Raw genomic sequence first — 22,016 nt, forward strand, 5'->3', positions numbered from 1 at the left:
TCACAGAAACAGAAGCCTGCGCAGCCTTCTACATGGAATGTTGCTAGTGGAATAGCAACATTCCATGTAGAATCTCCAATATTCCATGTAGAATCTCCAATAGTAGCAACATTCCATGTAGAATCTCAAATAGTAGCTATTTTATTTTTGTTACATTTGTACCCTGCGCTTTCCCACTCATGGCAGGCTCAATGCGGCTTACATGGGGCAATGGAGGGTTAAGTGACTTGCCCAGAGTCACAAGGAGCTGCCTGTGCCTGAAGTGGGAATCCAACTCAGTTCCTCAGGACCAAAGTCCACCACCCTAACCACTAGGCCACTCCTCCACTGTTGCTACTATTCGAGATTCCACTAGCAACATTCCATGTAGAAGTCGGCCCTTGCAGATCACCAATGTGGCCGCGCAGGCTTCTACATGGAATGTTGCTAGTGGAATAGCAACATTCCATGTAGAATCTCCAATAGTATCTATTTTATTTCTGTTACATTTGTACCCTGCGCTTTCCCACTCATGGCAGGCTCAATGCGGCTTACATGGGGCAATGGAGGGTTAAGTGACTTGCCCAGAGTCACAAGGAGCTGCCTGTGCCTGAAGTGGGAATCCAACTCAGTTCCTCAGGACCAAAGTCCACCACCCTAACCACTAGGCCACTCCTCCACTGTTGCTACTATTCGAGATTCCACTAGCAACATTCCATGTAGAAGTCGGCCCTTGCAGATCACCAATGTGGCCGCGCAGGCTTCTGCTTCTGTGAGTCTGACGTCCTGCACGTACGTGCAGGACGTCAGACTCACAGAAACAGAAGCCTGCGCAGCCTTCTACATGGAATGTTGCTAGTGGAATAGCAACATTCCATGTAGAATCTCCAATAGTAGCAACATTCCATGTAGAATCTCCAATAGTATCTATTTTATTTTTGTTACATTTGTATCCTGCGCTTTCCCACTCATGGCAGGCTCAATGCGGCTTACATGGGGCAATGGAGGGTTAAGTGACTTGCCCAGAGTCACAAGGAGCTGCCTGTGCCTGAAGTGGGAATTGAACTCAGTTCCTCAGGACCAAAGTCCACCACCCTAACCACTAGGCAACTCCTTTCACTTTTCGGCCGCCCCACAGAACAGGGAGCAGCAGTGTAAACTTCACACACGGACAGAGGAAGTCCCACCAGCAGCTCAGACCACCAGATTCTCCCCTCTTCTGTGCACGCTTTTCCTCCGGGAGTTTCCATTGTTGGCTGGTTGAAACTAGTCACAAGAATAAAGCCTTCATAAGTGAGAGACTCCATCAGTCATCCAGTCCCTCGGCAGGAAAAGACATTCAAAAGGACATTTTGCTCATTTGCACCAGTGAAGCTTCCCCAGCCTCTATTTTCTTCAACTTTAAACTTTGAGAACATTGATGGTTATTTTGGCTGTAGCCCCAGAGCCAAAGAAAAAATCCTTCCTTTCATAAAGAATTGAATATATTAGCAAGGACTTCATCTCAGCCCAGGAAGGGCTGTATAAATCAGAGGGCTGTCAAACAGTGACACTGCAGGGAAGAGCCAGGATTCAGAGAATTTGGGAAAAGGAGGGCTTCCTGAGAAGAAACAGCTGGCAAGTTGAAGAGAGAGTGCGTTTGTCACTGCCCAGAAGCACCCAGAGACTGCTGCGTTACATCTGCTGCCAGACCACCAAAAGTAATGTTGGTATGTAAGGTAGGAAAATGAGGGAAGGAGCTTGGGGTAGGTGGGGAAGGGCAGCAAATGCATAGTCAGCAAAGTAGACCCAGATCAAGTGCTGTGGGGGGGGGGGGGGGGGGGGGAAGAGGAGGAGAGATGCCTGAACTGCAAGAAGAGTCAGTATAACCATTAGATATTCTACGGTGTGTGGCACAGTGCGGCTGCAGTCATAGGGGACCTTTCACGAGGGGGTGAAGGTAGCCCCAGAAATTCTGCGAAATAGCGGGAAAGACAAGTGGTACAAGTACCGTTAAGCACTAGGCAAGATAGCAAAGGCTGAAAAAAATGCAAAAAAATAGAGTAAAAGTGTCCCAATGGCTAAGAGGAGACAAAAACTCAGGATATAAAGTGTAAATAAGTCAAATTCAAAAAAGATAAGTCACCACTTTAAATAAAATCACCTTTTTTGTGAACCCTCAACAGAAGTATAAAATTCCTATGTACACACATGGAAGGCAGTTCTGTAACGCATGCCCAGAGGCAGACTGACCATTGGGTCAAGAGGACAGTGTCCGTTATCGCCTAGCCTCTACCTATTTTAATCATTTTGATAGGTGGTTAGGGGCCCATGGCCCTTATTGCCTGAGGGCCCAGATCCCTGTCAGTCCACCTCTGGGCAATGCCTAAAGTTAGGCACCAATTGTGGACCAAGAGGCACTTATGTCCAGGACTGGGGAGGACCAATTCAATCCCAACAGGGGTCAGCAAAAAAAGTTCTTTATTTAGCAAAGCTAATAGATAACTAACGCAAAGGATGGGGCGGACCATATTAGCATATTCATTTGTATATATATGCAAATGAATATGCTAATATGGAGGAAGGAAGGAAGGGAAAAAGAGCTGGCTTTTTTTGGGAATAACCATAATGAATATGTATGAGATATCAAGCCAGCTCTTTCTCCCTTCCTTCCTCCTTTCCTCTTTACCCAGCATTTCCTCTTCCTCTCCAGTAGTATTTCCCCACCCCCTTTCCCATACCATGCCAGTGTTGACCTTAGAAATGCATAGGCTCTATATGTAGATCCTTCAACAGGTAGTGTGTCATGATTTAAGCTCTACACCCTTTCTGATGTTTTGGTGCCACCTCAGTAAGGCCAACACACAATCTCTCCACTGCAAAATGCTTTACATAAACTTGTGCAAAAACACACTCATATCCTTACTAAATCATGACAGCACTAATTCCAAGGACAGGACGAGCTGCAACCTTATGTGTGGAAAGGCAGCGCTATAATTACACCGGGCTCTAAAACACCAGTACACGACCCAGTGAAACAAAACAAAAAGGGCTGCAAATACTACACGCTAGCAGAATACTGCATCTTGATCACGCATGAAAAACACATGACACAACAGATATGAAGGCAAAATACTGAACTGGAAAGTTACCTCAAGAAGTCGGACTCAGCATGCAGCAATACTAGAAAAATTGAAACTTACATGCAAAATATCACAGATGCACAATTTTGAATAAAAAAAATGTTTTCTATCTTTGCTGTCTGAGCATTTAGTTTTTCTATTCGCTTTGGTCTCAGTGTCTTCTGTTTTATGCAGTGTCTTCTTTCCATTTGATATTTTTTTCTCTCACCATGTCCACCATCCTCCTGTGTCCTTATGCATCCTATCATCTGTAGCCCTGTCTCTGTCCTTCCTTGAGTTTCAGTATCTGCCCTCAACGTGTTCCAAACCAGTCCTTAAACTCAGCAGTTTTCCCTCCATCCATATCCAGCATTTCTCCTCTCTCCCTTCCCCTCCATCCATGTGCATCTCCTTCCTTTGTCTTTCCTTCCCTCCATCCTTGTCCAACATTTCTCCTCTCTTCCCTGCCCTCCACTCCATCCATGTCCAGTGTTTCTCCTCTCTTCCCTCCCCTCCATCCATGTGCATCTCCTTCCTGACTTCTCTTCCCTCCATCCATCCGTCCAGCAACTCTCCATTCTCCCCTGCACCCCTCCACCCATATCCAGTAAATGTCCTCTGTCTCCTGCCCCCTCCATTCATCCATCCATGTTCAGCAATTCTCCTCTCTCCCCTGCCCTCTCCTCCATCCATCCATATCCAGCAAATTTCCTCTTTCCCCTTTCCCCTCCATCCATCCATGTCCAGCAATTCTCCTCCTTCCCCTGCCTTCCGCTCCATGCCCAGCGATTTCTATTCACTCCCCTGCCCTCCACTCCATCCATCCATGTCCAGCAACTCTCTATTCTCCTCTGCCTTCTCCTCCATCCATCTCCAGCAAATTTCCTCTCTCCCCTGTCCCCTCCATCAATCCCTGTTGTCCAGCAATTCTCCTCTCTCCCCTGACCATCCTGTTTCTTTCCATCCCCTTCCTCATTCTATCCAGCGTCTCCCCCCTCCCCCTTCGCAGCATCTCCCATCTCTCTCTCTCTCCTACTGGCAGCCTGGAGGAACCGTGAACTTACATGCTCTTCCCTTTCCTTCTCTGCCTCTTGTTCTCTCGCTCGCTCGCTCACTCCCTCCCTGCCCCTCCCTGGCAAAGCATAATACAAACGTGTGCGGGGCCATACTCCTGTTGTGCGCACCACTGCCGGCTTCCCTCCTCTGTCTTCCTTTTCTCCATTCATGTACAGCATTTTTCCTCTCCCCCTCCCCTCCCATCCATGTTCATCTCACTTCCTCTCTCTTCCCTCCTCTCCATCCATGTACAGTATTTCAACTCTCTCCCCTCCCACCATCCTTGTGCATCTCCTTCCTCTGTCTTCCCTCTCCTCCATTCAAGTCCAGCATTTCTCCTCTCTCCCTTCCCCTCCATCATCCTTCCTCTGTCTTTCCTTCCCTCCAACATTTATCCTGCCCTCCCCTCCATCCATCCATGTCCAGCAACTCTCCTCTCTCCCCTGTCCTCCCCTCCCATCCATGTCCAGGGTAAACCTACAAAACAGATGAGGATGTGATTCCATGTGCCCCAATGAAAGGATAGTTTAATTCTACTTCCATTTAATTTTAATATATTCCATCGTCTTTATAAACACTAGGCTTCCCAAGGCAGATTACAACCAGACAGTTAAGATGAACCCATCAGGAAACAGAATATTCTTACTGAAATCTGGCCATCTGAATTGTATAGAAGAAAAATGAGCACAAACTACAGAATTTATAATTGCTGTTTCTACTAGACACAATAATTTTTGAAGTTGTTTTAGCGATATTCAATTATTTATTTTCTCCTCCACCTTGTAAGGCACTGCCTATCCGACAAAAACAGTGTTAGACTTGTTAAAGATGGACCAACAATAAAGAACGACAACGTGGATGCAGCAGCTCACAGGTTTGCTTGCTGTGTTTTGAGTGAACGGCTACGGCTGCACGGGGGAGTGGAAACAGAGATTTACCAAATGACTTCCTTCCTTACAGTGGACTAGATAGGCTGGCTCACTTCCACTCCACTCTCTAGTACCGAAGTTGCAGCGGCGAACTGGCGGGTGGCGGTAGTAAAAGCAGCAAGCATGCAGGCTCGACTCCGTCCTTCGCTTCCCTGTTGCCTCTCAGAGTCCCGCCCGCACGAAAGGAAATGACATCAGAGGAAGGCGGGACACAGAGAGGGCAGGGAAGCGAAGGACGGAGTCGAGCCTGCATGCTTGCTGCTTTTACTACCGCCACCCGCCAGTACCAGCACAAAAAAAAGCACTGGGTAAGACTGTCATTTGGGAGGGGGGGGGCAATGTCCCCCTCGCCCCCCACCAAACTACGCCCATGCTGGCTATTGTGGGATGAGTCCTTCAGTGATCACCCTACACCTGAAGGGTGGCCTATCATTTGAGTACCGGCACCTTTTTTGCTAAAACAAAACGCACTGTTTAAATCATTCTGTTATCTTTTTCAATTGTATCTTTATATATATATATATATATATATATATATATATATATATATATTTATATATATCGTGCACCAAATCAAAATAGTTAAACAAAGAGACACTTAGCTCTCTGCTACCCAACGGGGCTCTCATTTCACTTTTTCAAACAAGCTTCTTCAAGGGGACTAAGTGCTCCGTATTTTTTTTTTTTTTACTTCCACTTGGGTAGCAGAGAGCTAAGTGTCTCTTTGTTTCCTTGTTTAACTATTTTTTGGTGCTATATATTTATATACTAGTCGTTAAGCCCGTAACAACGGGCTAGTTTTTTGTTTTCCTATGTCCTCCCCTCTCCCCCCCCCCCCCCCCGTCCACCAACCCTGCTCTCTCCTTTGCCCTCCCCCCAGCGTCTGTTTCCCTCAGTTCCGCCCCCTCCTTCCCTCCCTGCTCCCTCCTCCTCCGATTTCCACGCCCATGTCCAAGCCCTCCTCCCTATTGGGCTGTACTGCTGGTGGAGGCGGGGCTTGGACTTCTACACTCTCAGCGTTCCGACTCTACTGCGCATTTGCAGGTGAGTTGGTCACTTGCCGTTTATATGTTTGATATATATATATACACACAATTGAAAAAGATAACAGAATGATTTAGGAGGTTTGTGTGACTGATGATAAGAACGGAGTCCAACAAGAGCTGACATTGAAGATGTTATACTTGCTGTCAAGCTGGGACTTTTGAGGTCTTTTCCTCCGTTAAGTAGATTGGCATTATTAATATACAAGAGATTAATAAAATTCTTTCAAAAAATTCACAAGCCATAAAATAACACTAGGTGGAAGATGAGCCAGTAAATTTCCAACATACAATAACAATTTATAAGTTTAGGTAATAGAGAACTAACATCCTCAGGAATAAGAGTTTTTTGTTGTTGTTGTTACATTTGTACCCTGCGCTTTCCCACTCATGGCAGGCTCAATGCGGCTTACATGGGGCAATGGAGGGTTAAGTGACTTGCCCAGAGTCACAAGGAGCTGCCTGTGCTGGGAATCGAACTCAGTTCCTCAGTTCCCCAGGACCAAAGTCCACCACCCTAACCACTAGGCCACTCCTCCACTGTTGCTACTATTTGAGATTCTACATGGAATGTTGCTATTCCACTAGCAACATTCCATGTAGAAGTCGGCCCTTGCAGATCACCAATACGTGCAGGACATCAGACTCACAGAAACAGAAGCCTGCGCAGCCTTCTACATGGAATGTTGCTAGTGGAATAGCAACATTCCATGTAGAATCTCCAATAGTATCTATTTTATTTTTGTTAAATTTGTACCCTGCGCTTTCCCACTCATGGCAGGCTCAATGCGGCTTACATGGGGCAATGGAGGGTTAAGTGACTTGCCCAGAGTCACAAGGAGCTGCCTGTGCCTGAAGTGGGAATCGAACTCAGTTCCTCAGGACCAAAGTCCACCACCCTAACCACTAGGCCACTCCTCACATTTGATTAGCTGAAATACCCAATTAAGAGTCATTGGATCTTTCTGTCTGATACATTTCTGGCACTTGGCACTGAGTATTCAAACGATCTTCCCAAATAACTATAATTTTGCTACAAAAAAATTCAGCTAAGGCCTGAGCAGATGGTTGAGAGTTAATAAAAGAAGAAGAATCTTCTGGAGACGGAACCAAGCTCTCTACCAGCTGAAATAATCGCTTAGAATTAACCTGTTCAAGACCTATAACCAGTGCGTTTTTTTCTAGTGAAAAAGGTGCCGGTACTCAAATGCCAGGCCACCCTTCAAAATAGCCAAGCCCCCAGCAACCGGTCACAGAATCTATGACAAGGCAGAATTGATGTGTAGGTCCTGAGCTCTTTCAATAAAGCTTGGGAACCACGGGACAATTTTAGCAGACAATGGAAAAGGTGTCAGTAATCAGTACCCCCAAGTACCCCCTCAAAAAAGCCCTGCCTATAACTGTCAACAGAAAACGAATCCACAATATCAATATCTCTGGTAACATCCAATGACATAGACACATAAACCAAGACTTGTAGCCACCAACTCTCTTTGAGTTGGTGGCTACAAGTCCTGCCTATAACTGTAGCATAATGGGGGGGGGGGGGGGGGGTTAGCTTCTGAAACATGAAATTTATAGGATTTCAAAGCATCTCTCTATTTACCTTTAATAGCTTTTTCAACCAACTTCTCTCCAGTCGCCTACAATTCTGTCTCTCCTCCCTCAAAGAATCATTAAACCAAGGGGCCAATTTAGAAGATCGAACAACTCAAGCTTTTAATGGAGCAATCGTTTCTAGAGTTCTTTCTATTCTTTGATCCCATCTCTGTTTCTGAATAATTGGGTCATTATTAGGATAGTCTAATTGCACTGGAGATCAAATGGCCAAATATATCAGGATTAACTTTTCCTCTAGATTTAACTAAACGCTGAGAATGCAATTTAGAGGCTGGTGTCATGGCGACATGAAAAGTAAAATCAACTTTAAAATGATCCAACCGTAGAACAGCAGACCATATAATATTACAAATCAGCTGTAAGGGATAAGAAATTAGAAAACCCAAAGCATGACCTTTATCGTAAGTAGTATCTTGGGATAGTAAATCAAGATTACAAGAATCTAAAAAACATTTTAAAACTCATAAGTCTAGAATCAGAATTCTGCTCTAAAGGAAAGTTTGACTCTCCTAAAATAATCAATCTATTACATTGCATTATATAATAAGACGACTTCAGATCCCCGGTGCTACTTCAATCAATTATTAGCAGCACCGCTCCGCTCTGCCGCTGGTTCATTAACATTCCAGTGCGGTTACAGGCGGGAATCCTCATCAGTCAAAAAGGCCTCTATTTATTGACTCGTATTCAGGTGTTATACTTTTATGCTTTTCGTCACACTTATCTTGTTTCCTGGGCGTATTCAGATGGGTTCGCTCGCCTTGGGTTTGAACTCATGTTTTGCATAACAAACCACCAGATTATGATGCCCAGTAAAGTCCACATTGTACAGACTGCTCATGCTTAAGAGGGTCTACTGCAAATTAAATTAAGAGCTTCATGGTGATAACAATAAAAAGGATTAGCCCAGTTCAAGCAACCAAATCCAGACTCCACAACAGCTATATAATAGCATCACGCCAGGCGCCACGCAATGGAATGCGCTAAGGTGCGCAGCTCAGATGCCGCGCCGCTGGGAACTTCAATTTTAAAAAGTGCTGTGGACACGTCAGAGAGGGGGCGAGGCAAACTTCCACGCTCAACCCTCTCTGATCCAGAGGACTCTGTCCCTTTAACGTACTCAATAACAGCATCCCCACCCCGCCCCCTAGACTAGTCGGGAAGAGACCAAGTTTCTAAACCATCTACCTAATTATACAGCAGTTCATCTCAGTTAAAGGGCCTGATAACATTAGACTAAACCAGGGGTTCTCAACCCGGTCCTCGGAACACACCAAGCCAGTCTAGGTTTTCAAGATATCCAAAATGAATATGCAGGAAATAAATTTGCATGCACTGCCTCCATTGTATGCAAATCTCATGCATATTCATGGTGGGAATCCTGAAAACCTGACTTCTCTGGTTCTGTCCCGAGGACTGGCTTGAGATCCCTACTACTACTACTACTACTATTTAGCATTTCTATAGCGCTACAAGGCTTACGCAGCGCTGCACAAACATAGAAGAAAGACAGTCCCTGCTCAAAGAGCTTACAATCTAATAGACAAGAAATAAAGTAAGCAAATCAAATCAATTAATGTGAACGGGAAGGAAGAGAGGAGGGTAGGTGGAGGCGAGTGGTTACAAGTGGTTATGAGTCAAAAGCAATGTTAAAGAGGTGGGCTTTCAGTCTAGATTTAAAGGTGGCCAAGGAAGGGGCAAGACGTAGGGGCTCAGGAAGTTTATTCCAGGCGTAGGGTGCAGCGAGACAGAAGGCGCAAAGTCTACTACTATTGGAGATTCTAGATGGAATGTTGCTACTATTGAGATTCTGTTGCTACTATTTGAGATTCTACATGGAATGTTACTACTACTACTACTATTTAGCATTTCTATAGTGCTACAAGGCGTACACAGCGCTGCACAAACATAGAAGAAAGACAGTCCCTGCTCAAAGAGCTTACAATCTAATAGACAAGAAATAAAGTAAGCAAATCAAATCAATTAATGTGAACGGGAAGGAAGAGAGGAGGGTAGGTGGAGGCAAGTGGTTACAAGTGGTTATGAGTCAAAAGCAATGTTAAAGAGGTGGGCTTTCAGTCTAGATTTAAAGGTGGCCAAGGATGGGGCAAGACGTAGGGGTTCAGGGCTAAACGTTATGTGTGGCTTCCATAGTACATCTGCTTATAATCACAGGAAACAAGAGATATTCCACATGTCTGAGCTGGATTTTCAGATGCTCGTGCTTTGTTAGTTTCCCCTCTGAAACATGTCCAGCAGGTGCACTTTGAAATTTCTAATGTTCGAAGAGAAATGACACCAGTAGGTTTTGAAACGCGCTGACTCGTGTTAAAAGTACCTAGACTGTAGTTTGCAGCTCCTGAATGAGGAGAAAATCAGGCTATGGCCCACTGCTGGCCCATGCAACAGAGGCATTTTTTACTATAAAAGATGTGTCCAACAGTGACAGAGGCTGAAGAACTGAAAAGGGGATGAGCCAAAACCAAAGAGAAATCAATGAAATAAAACTACCTTCAGCACTTCTGTTGCTTATAGCAGCATGATAGAAAGAGAAATAGTGCCACCTCCTGGCCACAATACTGCACTGCCTAAAACGAGAGAGCAGAAGTGGACATCTAGCCTCAGATCAGACCATTCCTTGTCCATATCTTGTTCTGAACCTTCCATTGCACTGTAAAAGCATTATTTATATGTTGTGGCATTTAAATGCCTCTACTGTAGCCCTCCTGATTTTCTTCTCTTCTAGGGTGAACATACATAGATCTTAGGCCCGGCACCATTTTCACATTACTACTATTTAACATTTCTAAAGCGCTACTAGGGTTACGCAGCGCTGTACAATTTAACAAAGAGAGACAGTCCCTGCTCAAAGAGCTTACATTCTAATAGATAAGAGTGAGACAAATATAGGACAATCAAGCCATTGTGACATCACTGATGAGGTTGGCTCTTAGGCATTGGTGGAATGAGGCATTATGACATCACAATCTCAGCTCTGGTTAAATCACTGCTATATGTAATACTACTACTACTACTTAACATTTCTAGAGCGCTACTAGGGTTACGCAGCGCTGTACAATTTAACATAGAAAGACAGTCCCTGCTCAATGAGCTTACAATCTAAAGGACAAATATACAGTTAGTTAAGTAGGGGTCATTAAATTGGGGTAGTCTAGGTTACTTGAAGGTATAGAGGTTAGGTGTCGAAGGCAACATTGAAGAGGTGGGCTTTGAGTAAGGCTTTGAAGATGGGTAGGGAGGGGGCTTGGCGCAGGGGCTCAGGAAGTCTATTCCAGGCATAGGGTGAGGCGAGGCAGAATGGGCGGAGTCTGGAATTGGCGGTGGTGGAGAAGGGTACTGAGAGGAGGGATTTGTCCTGTGAGCGGAGGTTACGGGTGGGAACGTAAGGGGGGAGATGAGGGTAGAGAGGTAGTGAGGGGCTGCAGACCGAGTGCATTTGTAGGTAAGAAGTAGAAGCTTGAACTGAATGCGGTATCTGATCGGAAGCCAGTGAAGTGACCTCAGGAGAGGTCTGTGGACCATTTCCAACATGTCCCTCTCTTATCATCGGTACAGCCATGAGCATTTGACACAGCCCCAGATGAAATCCCACTACAGCTGGAATAGAAATACCATCACCTTCTATCTACTAGCCAGTTCTTTGATTGGTAGCCAGTGTAGTTTTTCTCGTAGGGGTTTGGCGCTTTCGAATCGTGTTTTTCCAAATATAAGCCTGGCTGCTGTATTTTGAGCGGTTTGATGTTTCTTTATGAGTTGTTCTTTGCATCCCGCATAAATTCCGTTGCAGTAGTGTCTGCATGGCTTAGCACCATTGATTGTATCAAGTTACGAAATGTTTCCCTCGGGAAGAACGGTTTCACACGTTTGAGTTTCCACATTGAGTGGCCTTGCTGAGTTTAAAGGGGGTCTGGACAGATTCCTGAAGGAAAAGTCCATTGATCGTTATTAAATTTTGGGGTTTTTGCCAGGTTCTGGGGGCCTGGATTGGCCGCTGTCGGAGACGGAGTGCTGGGCTTGATGGACCTTTGGTCTGTTCCTAGCGTGGCGGTGCTTATGTGCTTTGTTGTGGAGTTAACTTGGCCCTCAAGAGTAAGGTTACGGTCAATAGTAACGCCTAGGATTTTAAGGCTGTCTGAGATAGGGAGGGTGTGGTCACATAACACTGTGGCAAGGATTTTATGCCATGCCCATTCACAAGATCATGTTCCTTCACTCATTAAACTTCATTGGTTGCCCATAGAAAACAAAGTGAAATTTAAAATTCTGTCCTTAGCATTTGAAGTTTATCATACCTGGTACCCCAGATTATTTGGCTGCATTTAAATTCCATATGTGCCCACTCGTATCCTCCATTCATTTAATGATCATAGGATGGTTTTACCAAATCTGCCCAAAGCTTATTGGGCATCTACTCGAAGGTGAGCCTCCTACTTCACTGCCCCTTTTCTATGGAACTCGTTGCTAATTTCTCTTACATCAGAAACCTCTTTTCGACGTTTTAAGATTGGATTGCCTGTACCTTTTAACCCCTCCTCTATAATTCCCCGTATCTCTTAGTTGTTCTGTCTGTTACCTGTCTTATTTAGACTGTAAGCTCTTTGAGCAGGGACTGTCTTTATGTGTATGGTGTACAGCACTGCATATGCCTTGTAGTGCTATAGAAGTGATAAGTAGTAGTAGTAGTAGGACTCAAAACTTACTTTTTCAACAGGGCATTTGAAGGTTTTCCGACCAATAAAGTTTAGCTATAGCTTTCTTTTTCATTCACTTCCATGGAGTTTCCTGTATAGGAGATGCACCTATAGCTGGCTCTCACAGAGTGAAGAAGTGGCCTAATGGTTAGTGCAGCAGGCTGTGGGGTTCCATTCCCACTGCTGCCCGACGGTTGGCAAGTGGGTTAAGATCCTGGGGAACCAAGTTCAATTCTCTCTGCATCTCTGTGTGATCCTGGGCAAGTCACTTAGCCCTCCGTTGCCCCAGGTACTGTAATGGTATCAGTTTATTACTGAAATATGTAGCATATTTGCTGGATTATATATACACCAATATATTTGTGTATCTTTTAAATATATATATTTGACACGGCAGCAGAGAGAATAGTTTCATTTCAAGCCCCTCTCTCTCCATTCCTTTTTCTGGGAACTTCTGAGAGCAGGGATAGTTAATTACAAACACTTAACAAACACAAAAGAGCTTCCTCTGCCCTCCCACCTAACAAAGGCATGACTAAGGTGGGCACCTGAATAAAACAAAGAACTCAGGAAAAGCATAAACAGGACATTTGCTTGTCAAAGGTATACCTGCCCCTCCCATCAGCTTCCAGACATGTGCAGAAAGGAAGGACTTGTAATGTGTATCTGCCCCAGAGACTGAACAGGACATCAAAAGACATTTGCCAGCAAAATCCAGACTGTAAGTCTCATGATGTCATAAGACATGAGACCAACTCAGGGGTCGTGTGCAGACATGAGACCAAGATACCACAATGCTTTGCAAATGCCCAAGGGTCGTGTGGAAACCAGGACAAAGATCCACATGGCATATCCTCCTGCAGCTTGCAAGGTATAAAAGCAAAAGCTGTTTCCCCAAGATTCAGATTCTCATCAACTGCCAGCAACTCAGATTCTCTTCACTGCAAACAACTCAGATTCTCTTGGGACCTGCCTCTCTTGGAACCTGCCTCCTCTTGGGACCTGCTGCTCTCTTTGGGGTCTGCTGACGCCTTGCCCCTCAACATGTGCTCATCAATCAGCTGGACCACAGCATGCTTGTAACAAGGACTTGTAAGTTAACCTACCTGCTACTTTGTTCTATTTTATGCACAGATTACCTGTAAAGATCTCTTAAAACCTACCTCTGGTGTGCAATTGTATATTAAATCAACCTTTTTGAAGCTAAAAATACGGTCTCTTTGTGTTCTGAGTATATGGTATCTTTTATATATACTTAATCTATTTAATTTATTGCAATTATCACCTTTGGTGATTGGTGGAGAAATTAATATCCTAAAACTTATAAATACAGCGCCTGCTCTTAAATTATAAACAGTGGCGAGTTGCTCTAGAGCTATTTTCCCCAAAATAAATAATTTCTTGTAACAGTACAATATATTTAGATTGTGAGCCCATCAGGGACAGTGTAAACTGCCCCGATTCGTGCTTCGAAAGAGGCGGTATATCAAATTGATAAACTTAAACTTAGCATTTAATGTATGAAACTCTTGGGTGATCTATCCTATATTTATTTATTTATTTGTTGCATTTGTATCCCACATTTTCCCACCCATTTGCAGGCTCAATGTGCCTTACATAGTACCGTCAAAGACGTTTGCCCAGTCGGTTGATAACAAGGACAAGGTTGAAAAGTGATCGTATGAGGTATATGTGGAGGGTCGGGAGGGATGAAGATTGCATGTTGTCCAGTACGGTCAAAGTCATGCTGTGTTGCTGGGTCAAGAGGTTTACGTGGGGTTGTTGGGGTAGGCCTTTTTGAAGAGGTTGTTTTTTAGTGATTTCCTGAAGTTCAAGTGGTCGTGGATTGTTTTCACAGCTTTTGGGAGCCCATTCCATAGTTGTGCGCTTATGTACGAGAAGCCGGCTGCGTAAGTTGTTTTGTATTTCAGTCCTTTGCAATTTGGGTAGTGAAGGTTTAGGTATTATCTTGACAATCTGACTCTGTTTTTATATGATTATGGCAATCCTTTCCTGAATTATTTTTATTTTATTGTACCCTGCCTTGACTTGTTTTAGTGATAAAGATGGATTTAGTACATTTTAATAAACGATAAATACCAAGCAAGTCTCCTCTTCCTTACAAATCCCACTATCTCCCTTTATCTTACTTATTCCTCTTTTGGATTTTCAGTTTCCCTTCATATATCTAAGGTACATTTTATCTTCTCCTGCTATTCATGGGGTAGTTTTCTCCTGTTTGGGTCTCTGTTTCCCTAATCACCCACCTGCCTCCCTGTTGTGTTCCTGAAAAGTATTAATCCGCAAACGAACCTTTTCCGGAGATGCGAAGGAGGTAGAACGAGAAGACATGAAATGAGATTGAAGGGGGGCAGACTCAAGAAAAATGTCAGGAAGTATTTTTTCATGGAGAGAGTGGTGGATGCTTGGAATGCTCTCCCGCAGGAGGTGATGGAGAGGAAAACGGTAACGGAATTCAAACACGCGTGGGATAAACATAAAGGGATCCTGTTCAGAAGAAATGGATCCTAAGGAGCTTAGCCGAGATTGGGTGGCAGAGCCGGTGGTGGGAGGCGGGGATAGTGCTGGGCAGACTTATAAGGTCTGTGCCAAAGCCGGTGGTGGGAGGCGGGGCTGGTGGTTGGGAGGCGGGGATAGTGCTGGGCAGATTTACATGGTCTGTGCCCTGAAAATGACAGTTACAAATCAAGGTAAAATATACACAAAAACTAGCACATATGAGTTTATCTTGTTGGGCAGACTGGATGGACCGTGCAGGTCTTTTTCTGCCGTCATCTACTATGTTACTATGTTGTGTTCCTGAAAATTCTGTCCACTTTCCTTTATCTGTGGTTTTTTAATGCTAAGCACTTTTTCCCGGATTGTATAAATGGCACCGATGCAAGATGTGCACACAACTAAATTGCCTATAGAGCCAATGAGCAGGGCCGCCGAGGGGGGGGGGGGCAATATTCCCTGGGCCTCCAAGGGGGGCCCGACGTCGGGGTCAGGCCGCCAGTCCCCGGTCTCACCCGCCTGCCTCCTTGGCTCCGGGCCCCCTTCATTCAAAGCGGCAGTCGCAGATCGCCTCTCTTCTGGCCTTCCCTCCCTGTGCCCCGCCCTCGCAGAAACGGGAAGTTACATCAGATGAGGGCGGGACACAGGGAGGGAAGGCCAGAAGAGACGCAGCAGCCAGACTCATCTTTGGCAAATCGCGATTTGAAAGTGCAACACCACTTCGTGAAAAACTCCACTGGTGGGCGAATAACGCTCTCCACCCTGATTGATTGTTTTGATTTATTCTTTAAGTTTTTGTAAATCTTGTTCCAGCAATTATGGTGGTCAATATGTAACCATTTTCTTCCTTCTTCTCACCGTTTAATACGTTACTGTGGGAAATGCTGAGATGTTTCATATTCTTTGTACTTTTTCTGAAATCCTGCATTTATAGTAATATGAATGTATTATTGTAAAACTATAAATAAAAAAAAACACTCCACTGGCTCCCTATTCTGTATTTTATTTAATGTTTGTAAGCCACATTGTGCCTGCATGAGTGGGAAAATGTGGGATATAAGTGAACAATAAATAAATAAATCAAGGAACGCATAAACTTCAAAGCCCACACAATGATCCACAAGATCCTCCATGGCGAATCTCCAAGCTACATGACCAACTTGATCGATCTTCCAGCCAGGAACAGGTCCAAATCTTCTCGTACATATCTCAATCTTCATCTTCCCAACTGCAAAAGCCTCAAATACAAAACCTACTATGCATCCAACTTCTCCATTATAGGCAGCCAACTCTGGAACGCCATACCTCAACAAATCCGAACAACCAATGAACACCTACCCTTCCGAAAGCTGCTGAAAACTTACCTCTTCAGACAAGCTTACCCAAACAACCCAACTTAATTCTTGAACCTAATTCCACATCACCAGCACCACCCATCCTCCAATCCTCTCCCCCACTCTTTATAACTGATCATCTCTTAATTCTTTGTACCATACTTTGTGATATCTCTGTGATACTTTGCACCATACCTTGTAAGCCGCACTGAACCTACTGTCGAGCGGGAAAGAGCGGGGTATAAATGCTATAAATAAATAAATTACATGCTGATTTTTGGCAGTTTTGAGTGCCATTTACTCAATTTAGCCCCTTATTTTTGTACTTATATCACTAAGAGCCCTGTTTACTAAGCAGCACTAAGGGCACATTATTGTTTTTAGCGTACACTGATTAGAAGGCACTAAACGTCGTCACCCATAGGAACATATGGGTGACTCTAGTGTTTAGCGCTCACTAAAAAGGCTAGTGCAGCTTAGTAAACAGGGCCCTGTGTCTTTAGAGAACCATTTCACTATTCTTTCCCTTTGTGGGTCTGCCGTACAGAGAGTAGCCACCTTTGAATGCTTTTATTGATGATCAAATCTCCTCCATTCTCTTCAGATCTTGGATTCCCAATACAAAATGCCACTTGTTTCTTTTGGCAGCTGAGCAGGTCTATTCTGCAGTATGAGCTGGAAAATTCTGTGGTAAAGTTTCTCCAGTTCCAAATTAATTTTTGGCATCTTTTGCATATTAAATTTATTTATTTCAAATTTTGCTTGCCGGATCACCAAACTACTCTCTTAAGTAATGTAAATTTTGTTTTGTATAATAAAAAACATCCATTTTATACACTCGCTTATTTGTCTCATGTATTTTGTTCTTTTGTGGGGGGGGGGGGGGGGTTATGGGTAGGGAAACTTGAGGAAGAGATCTTATGGGGAGAAAAGGAAATCTTAAGAATGAGAGAAATAGGAAGGAGAATTAGGGATAGAGAACGAGAGGACATGAAGGGGGGTAGATAAGAGAGGCAGAGGAAGGACAGATCAGGAATGAGATGAAAAAGAAAGTGCTTAGAGATGGAGAAAAGAGCAGAAAAGGATCCAGGATGGTAGGAGGCGGGAGCTTCTTGAATCTCGGGGGAGCTGGGTGGGGGAGAAGAGGCAGCCCTTCTCATGACTCTTTTTTTAACATAATTTTGAAGCATTATACAATCGTGGTAAGTTTTCAGATTTGACAAATTCCCATCACCATGAACTTACAATCCAAGTAGGCGCTTGAAGCAACAGAAGAGAAAGTAACTCTCCAAAGAGCGAGCCGTGATTGGAACCCTGCTTCCATTTCTCTAATCAGCAGACCACACCTCCTCCAGCCCTGTTCCCTTTTGCACCCCCAGCCCTTTTCTCTTCCTCCCTCTTATCCCAGGGTACACCTTTGTGTCTCTGTCCCTTGTTCTCTTTCTCCCTCTCATCCCAGGTACCAATGCACAGCAACCTCTGGTCAATCTCTTCTGCTGCCAAGCTGAACTGATCCTTTGAACTATGCAGGTCCTAATGGGGGCTCAATCAGACCAAGAAGGGGAATGGATCAGTGAAGGTGGGAGAGGTGGAGGGAAGGAATCACAAATGCACACATGGCATTCCAACCAGCCACCCCCTCAGTCTGGCTTGACTGCTAGTCTCCTGCTACTCTGTGGGAATGGACAGATTTTATAACCCTAGCCATGGTATGGTGATTGACCAGAGGCCTTGCTGAAATGACCTCTTCAACGCTCCAAGCTGTTATCTTGAAGTCAGTTCTCCTGAACCACACAGCACAGTGATCGACAGACTTCACGTTTCTGATGACCCAGGACAGTTTTTAGTGGCCTGAACGGCAGGCATCCCGTCACCCACATTAACATAAAGCTTGAGCTTAACATCAAGACCACCAGACTGCCAGTCCAAGCAATGATATATATTTTATAGAATGGATTTCTTTTGTTATCACTTATAAAGCAATACAATACACTGGAAAGAATGACAGACATCTGTACAAAGGGAAGGGAGGGGAAGTCGTGGTGAATATTAGCACACAGTGGAACAGATGCTATATTCATATGAGTGAGACCCCTACGGGCACAGAGATACAAAATATAAAGTATATTTCCATCTTTATAAATACAGGCATTTATACTTTTAAGTCCTCGATACCCTTTCATTTTAGAACTTATCACCTGTAGAGGTGCAACACAGAATTAAACGCTGTTGATAATGTTTCTTAACATTGATTATTAGAAGAGACACAGTGCTCCAAAAAAAAAAAAAAAACAAATCCCCTTACCTTCTAAATGTCTTTTACAAGCCATTTACGGAAAGTAACCAGAGCCACATTGCTGTACATTTGTTTTCTCTATTAGAGTTAATGACATTGCAGTAGGTATGGTTTGGGGGTCCAGGAAGGTTCATCCTTTGTAGGTGTTGATGACTTGCGAGTGGGACAATGACACTAATATCGGCTACATGTCTGGTGAGATGAAGGAGTGTAAGGCATGGGGAGCAATGAGGGGTGGGGTACTCAATTCAGGCACATTTTGGTGGTAGAAAATAGAGGGGGGGAGGTGTATGCAATCACATGTTGAAGAGCATGCAGATCTGGCTCTGCCTTCAATCCGATTAAATAGTGGGTATTCTTTTTGTTGTGTAAGAGAAAGCTTAACTTCCAAAGAACTTTTTGGAAAGTCCATCTGTTTGTAGCCTGCATGCGGCAGCGAGGACGGAATGGAAACGCAGAGGCTTTTGCAATTTCAGCTTCACCCAAGTCAAGCACAAAAAGGCAGACCCAGTCCTGCATTTGCCCTATTCCATGAAGAGATAGTCCTGCTTTTCTTAGGGGAACGAGAACCACATCTTCAGGCATGCAACGGGACAAAACTAAGACAGGCCTAGGTGAGCCGATTCCTGAGTTTTAGTGTATTTTGTCCCAATAAAAACTTTGTGTGCATGTCCATGGAGACAATGAGGTCCGACTGAGAGAGGGTAAGATGTGGCTAAGGCATGAGGGAGGAGGAGGTCTAACTCTTCTGAGTCTGTGTCTGAAAAGCAATGTCCAATCACATTGTATCATTATGGAACTGAATATGAAGCTTCTACATAAAGAAATATTTACCTTTGTGCAAACAGCTTCTCATTGGACTTCATTGCAAAGCCAACGCCATTTTGCAAACTAAAATAATTTCAAGCCCAGCAAGGCCTGGGTGAAGGGAAAAGGGGCTTTCCAAATGGTCGTTTTGTTCAATCTATTCTAAGTCATGTGATCATTCAGGCGGCCATATTTTCCTCCTCCTCCTCCTCCTCTCAACTTCTTGCTTAGCTGTTTTGTCACTTCCTCTTGATCCACCTCAAATCACCCTCGCGCGACAGGAAACGTAGAAATAACATCATGAGAAGTTGAAAGAATCAGAAAAGAGAAAGAGACGGTGGGGGGGGGGGGGGGGGGGGGGGGGGGGTAGCACTGTTCACCTTGCTGAAAGGTCCAATCAGTAATTTAAAGAATATGAAATACAACAATGTAATCCTGGCCCCAGACGTTAACACTTTCATTAGAAACGTAAAATAATTTCCAAACTCGGTCTGAAATACGTTACAATAATATTAGGATTTATTTAAATAAAGAAGCACAAATGTCCAAGCATGTGGCTCAATAAAGGCAAATACGGTAGTTTTCAAAGACCAAGTTTTGTGAAAAAGTGCACTTTAAAATAACATCTTTGGCAAAAGCATATATGTGGCTTTCTATGTTATATGGATATGTGTGTGTGTGTGTGTGTGTGTGTGTGTGTGTGTGTGTGTGTGTGTGTGTGTGTGCTGTAGCTTGCGTTTTCGTTGGGTTACTTGGGTAGATCCTGATATATTTCCGTGTCATATATATGTCGCTCTGTGTTCTTCTGCAAACATCAGATTCCATACTAGTGAGCATGTAAACAAAGCCCTGACTCTTCCCAAAGGGGTAGAAAAAAAACCCAGGAAGGCTTCTCTGGCAGACTCTGGAACAGTATCCGCCCTTCCTATGCAGCAGTACGGTTCTGATATCGCAGGGTCGTAGAAAGAGAATAATGAAGGTTGGGGAAGACGTGCTGTATTTGCAGGCGACCCGCAGACCAGCTGAATGCAAGCTCTTTTGGGCCACGAAGTATTGCTTTCTCAGAACTTGTCTTAAACAACAGTTTAAACCTGCAGGGCTAATTTCTGTAAAAACAAAAACAAAAACCTATCAATGTGCTTCTGGAATACTTAAAATGACTGTGAGGGTACTGTCAGTGGCGTCGCTGGATTATTTTTGCTAATTTTACACTCTAGTTTGAAGCGCAGCAAGGTCGTGGTTTTACTTTCTCTCAGTTCACCAAAAAAGCTGATTTCAAAACAGTCTGCAATACCCCCACGGTGGCTGTGGTAGATTGCCTTCTGCCTTCAAACATGCTCGGTCAGAAGATTCCATGAAAGGTTTTCATGCCCACGTCCAAGGCCTACATTATATTGCTATGGATGGACTTTGCAATTCTAATGCGTTGCGTTGACCAAAATGACCCTGAGTCTCAGCCCCTCTCGAGGTTCTAGTGCATCGGGGTGCACCAGAACCTTGAGAGGGCCTAAGACTCGGGGTGCTAGAGTGCTGATCATGAACCCCACAAAATCTATAATAGGAATACCCTGAGATAAACATAAACACATCAAGAGCACCTGAAAAGTGGGTCTTGGAGGAGGAAAAGTTTAAGAATAAAACTCAGACCCACACAAAAAGGTGCACCTTAAAAAGGTATAAAACAATTCAGAAAGATTAAACCAGCCTTGAACATAGTGAAAGGAGAATAGAAATAAGACTGACATTGGGTGAGGTGTGAAGGAGAAAAGGTAAGTTGTTGGCTGGAAGAAAGTAAATTTGAAAGTAGAGCTCTACTAGGATATCTGGATAGACCACTAATACAAATTGCATACAAATGATATCCGTGAATATTCCTGATAAATTTTTCTGAGAAATTTTTTATAGGAGGAAAAAAACCTCAAATTATAAGGGAACACTCCTACGTTGGTATCACCAGCATTAAGGAGGTCCCTTAAATCATCATGGGTAAAAAAAACCCTCCTTTTAAATCAACTGTTATGCCCGTTGGGTCTGAAACTGTAGACTAATTCTCAAATCAAACAAAAGACCCCTTTACAAATATACTACGGGTCAATAGCACTTATCTTTTCAATCCACAGTCAGCTAGACACCTTCCATGGCCCGACCTTGGCCTCAGTTTCGAATCCTTCCTCAGGGTCCGTGGTGTCAGACTGCTCAAATAAAGTGCTTTCTAATCCATTAGCCGACGCTTCCACGGACCCTGAGGAAGGATTCGAAACTGAGGCCATGATGATTTAAGGGACCTCCTTAATGCTGGTGATACCAACGTAGGAGTGTTCCCTTATAATTTGAGGTTTTTTTCCTCCTATAAAAAATTTCTCAGAAGAATTTATCAGGAATATTCACGGATATCATTTGTATGCAATTTGTATTAGTGGAAGAAACTAAATCCAATTGTTTCCCAGCTGCTACGAAATCCTTACAAGAGCAGAGACAACTTCTTGTCAAGGAAAAAGTGATGAAAAGAGGAAAAGATACCAACAGGGCTGAGAAGACTAAATCAGCAAACTGTCCTTTCATTAAGAACAGAATTCTCTTCTTCTGCAAAGGTCAAGCACATGCCCTCATCCTTGCCAGAAT

At 43.9% G+C, this 22,016-nt stretch overlaps 1 long non-coding RNA gene across 1 annotated transcript in view; it reads right to left on the minus strand.

The window, feature by feature from the left end:
• Positions 1–22,016, minus strand: part of LOC115473761 — a 1,161,257-nt gene that overhangs the window by 590,776 nt on the left and 548,465 nt on the right. The gene's annotated exons all lie outside the window — the stretch shown is intronic.

This window comes from Microcaecilia unicolor, chromosome 7 (assembly GCF_901765095.1).
Source record: "Microcaecilia unicolor chromosome 7, aMicUni1.1, whole genome shotgun sequence".
In the NCBI taxonomy this organism is placed as follows: Eukaryota; Metazoa; Chordata; class Amphibia; order Gymnophiona; family Siphonopidae; genus Microcaecilia; species Microcaecilia unicolor.